Here is a 4359-nt window from a genome sequence, read left to right as displayed (position 1 = left end):
TGTCGCCCATGGGGAAAAAGATCTGGAGATGCCACTGGTTTTGTTATGGCTTCTTTGTCTTCCAGATGTCGATAGATCTCAGCCGCTGTCAGAATCATCTTTACGTGATTACATTGACTCTGTATTAGAAGATAACTCGCATTTGGTCTCTGTGTCCTTTTGAAGTTCCAAATGTAGAAGTTTTGATACTTCCAGATCTTCATTCTAGATCCCATTTGCTAACATTTCACATTTCGTTATTTAAAATTACTGTACTTACTAAACTGATAAAAATTAAATATAAATGCGAAGTCATCAGATCCATAAAGTAGTTGCCACGTGTGGTCTAACCTGTTCAGAATTACAGCTCTGCTTTCTTGCCAAAAGGGAAATCTAGGATGCTTGGAGTCATCAGCTAATCATCACTATCCCGTGAAATAGATCTCACTGATTCCATTAGTGATTGAGCACATCCCGTGTCTCATGCAGGAACTCCTGGGTTCTGAATAGGAGGGTGATCCGGTAACATAATACAAAGGGCATAAACAGGAAAGGGCCAGCAGGTGTCAGAGACAAGTTTTCATTTGGCCCTGCTAACAAGCTACTGTTCCCCGCTTTGCCCCGCAGAATACTGTGTGAAGACACACAGCAGTAGACTGAGGCAGGGTTGAGAGTTGTGTGGGTGAGCTGGTGACCTATATGAGATGCTCAAATAGTGAAATCATTTGCACCAGTCGGTAAACCACCACGGGCCCAGCCCCAAGTGCTGCCACCCCACGTCTTTGCCTGAGCTGCCTCTGCTTCTGTCTGGAGCCCTAGACCCACCCAGGGTCCGGGCATTCACTAGTTAGCCCCTGGCAGGGCAGCAGGCCTCACCTCCAGCACCTTGATCAGCCTGTGTTCCGATCGGTCTGCACCTAGACCATCTAGTTGCTACATATTTAAAATATTATCCCTGGTTAAAAGTATCATTTCAGACTCCCGAACTTAATTTTTGGCCCTCTGCCATTTCCTTTCTTTGCAGAAGTATTGGCCCAATTTCTCACAGTTTGAGAAGAGGAATAAACCCTGGGTTGATAGCGTATATTTGATTTATGCACATTTTAGTGCATTTGCTACTTGTTCCTCGGTTCTGTGTTTTATGACGGCGGTGTCACTGTTTCCCTACACCATAATTTCCTGGTGCACTTCACTGCTCCTTCATCGCGCAAGAAACTGTAAGGGTCAGTGATCTTCGGCACCACCACTTCCATTTCCTCATTACAAAAATTGACCTTCTTTCTGTTGTTTGAAAGGGCTCAGGCCACTGTCATTCAGATTTCAGGACTGTTGAACAGTAATAACAGTATAGGGGGAACAGGCAACTACCGCAGCAGCTGGGCATTGTACTCTCTTCCTGGAATCCATTTTGGATTTCTTAGTCTAGCCAGCAGGTGCTGTTTGCTGCCTTTCTCCCGCATTATATTTTACAGTAATTCCCTACTTGTCATTAAATCATTTAGTTGTATTTAAGCGTCGTGCTCTACTCTGTGAATATTTGCCAAGGTTCTTGTGCTTTTTGGCAATTTCACGTTCATCACTCAACTCGGTATGTACAACCAGCATCACAGAAAAATAAACGAGTTAGTAATCCCTGTGAAACTACCGACGGCCTTCTCATTGTCTATGACTTCGGTGACTGGGTGTGTGTGGAAGGGGGACTAACATGAAACATGTTCAGACAAAAAGAAAAGCATGAGCCAAGATTAAACCCAGACCTCTTGTCTTTTCGTGTAGGGTGCTTGGTCTAGTCCTTTTTTCATTGCGTGTCTACTGTCCACGTTCTAGGTGTCTGGTTGCTCTCTGAAGGGGAATTTTATAAATCAGAAGTGCAATACTGAAATTCAAAATGATCATTATTAACTTAAAAACAAGAACGTCTGTTAGGTGAACATTTATCTTAATAGTGCAAATGAGTTTTCTAATAAAATCCGGCATTTGTCCCTTAGACGTATCGTTCCGTTCAATCAGAAGAAGACAACTCACTATTTGTGTCGTTAAAGGAACCTGCCCTATTTCTCCCATTCGGCCAAATGAAAAGCAGAAGCGTGTGGCTTAAGGCTGTTCTTTTAAAAATATGAATTCCTTAGATTTTAGCATCATGGAATCAGGAGCTATGATGTTCTTTGTTTCCATTTTTTAAAAAAAACACTTACTGAGTGTCTGCAGAAGGTAACACAGTAAGAGACCAACTCTCTGCCCTTGAAGGATTTATGGAAGATGTTTATGTTTTGCAATCTCTTTTTCTTTGTTAATTTAAAATCTATTTTGACTGGAGCACATTAGCTTTGAGATTTAATGAAATCAGAAATAATTACGTCTCCATGATAGAATGTTGTACGTTTAAAAGCCAGTGGATGGTGCAGCAGGCTGTGGGCAGCAAGCTGTGATACTAAGTGAAATACAATTCAACCAAAAATTCATGCGGAAAGAATTCCTTCTATAACTTTCTGAGCCTTTAGCTGAAGGCTTAGAAAAAAATGGTGTTCCAACAATCAATTGCAACCTGTATTTGCAGGTAACTAATTTCATTTCAGGTTCTCTTTGTAAAAAATCTTACGGTTTGATGATGAAACAAAACCGAAACGTTTGATCTATGATGTCATAAAAATATGTGAGGTTTTAAAACATAATCTACCAGTTTCTAAACATGTTGCATTAATATATTAGTTCCTTTTTTTATCTAAAAATATTAAATAATGCCTAACAGAGTTTATTTTAATGGCACCCAGTGTAATGACTTGGTCATGATTATTCAAATATTCCCTCTAGCCAAGAAACCTCTTTTATATATGCATTTTCTACAGCTTGTGGGAAAGTGCATGAGAGCTCAGCTTAGGCAATTCTGAGCACCATTAGCATCTCTTATTTGAAATGGGGCTTTAGAATACAAATATATAATAATTTCCCTGCATAAAAAAAAAAAGAGAATTAATTATGCAACCTGAGGAGAGAAATAAGGAGCAAGCAGGTGTAACACCGGCTCAGGAGGAGACAGGCACGTGTTCAAATGTAACCCAAGCCTCTCTGTTATTAAGGAAGAAAAAAGAAGTCAGACATTTCCTATTTCTAGGAGAGCAGTTCCATTTAGCGGGAAAAGGAAATCCAGCACATCTCTGCATCCAGAGTTTGTGCTTGGCCTCCCCCGAGCCCCAGATGACCTTTAGGAGGGGAATGTGGAGTCGCCGGCACAACATGGGGATATTATGGTTTCCCCAAAATGGAGGAATTAACTGCATTAAACCAAAGGCACTTAAAAAATGGAAATACAGATTAATTTTTTTTTCCTGTCATGCATGCCCAGAAATTTAAAGTAAGAGGAAGAAACACTTTGGGTCATATTATCAATTCTCTTGACATAGCGACTTTTGTCTAGAGCTAGGAATAAACCGTAAGAAATATCTTCTGTTTTCTATTTCCGCTGGATGGAAAGAGCACCCAACCCCCACCAGCCACAGAGGTTAGAAAGTTGCCTTATTTTTATGTCCATTCTAAAAAGAACAATCACCACCCCCGCCCTTCTTTTAGAACTGCTCATACCTTCCTTACCCAAAGAGGACATTGCCCAGGGGAAAGAATTTAGTCAGTTTGCTTTCTTATCACACAAACTCGAGTACTTGGTTCTTCATATTTGCTAGCTCTGACCAAAAGTATGTATTCATTGCCATAAAACAGCGATTCTCAAATCTTTGTTAATGTGTAAATTGAAGAGAACAAAAGACCTTATGCCATCCTGTCCTTTACCACTATTAAAATATTTCTCTAGGATGGAAAAGAATAATACTGCCTCTGATGGCGCATGCCCATAGATGAGGTGATTCCTGTTTTTTGCCAATAATGATGGCAACATTAGTAGTACAAGGGCTCTCATAGAAGACAGTCTAAAGTCAAGTCATACTTAACCACCACTGTTCCAAAATAAATATTTTGCATTTGTAGATTCAACCCTTGGGTCACTGGCACGCTGCATGATTTTGTAGGAAAGCAATGCCACTTTAAATAAAAACCTCCCCCTGCAAAACCAACAAAAAAAATCAGAAATGCTACCTTCGGATGGATCCATCCAAGCGTGACTACAATTGGAGTAAACACTGATAATTTGAATATTCAAAGAAGGGAAAAGGAGCAGATGAAGGGAACATTCATGAGTGATTTGGGGGGGTGCACGTGCATCATGTCATCTTATTTAATCACCCCAACAAACTTAATGAAGTTTCAGACAAGAAGCTGAATGTTCGAGTTATTCAGAATGTTGCCCCAGGAAGTGGCAGTTGAATCCATTTCCGTTTATATATAATTGCCTCCCCCTCCCCAACAGCGTGCTTATCTGGTACCTCTGGG

Source organism: Ursus americanus, chromosome 3 (genome assembly GCF_024610735.1).
Source record: "Ursus americanus isolate L20-20 chromosome 3, mUrsAme1.1.p, whole genome shotgun sequence".
Lineage (NCBI taxonomy): Eukaryota > Metazoa > Chordata > Mammalia > Carnivora > Ursidae > Ursus > Ursus americanus.
This window is presented reverse-complemented; position numbering follows the sequence as displayed.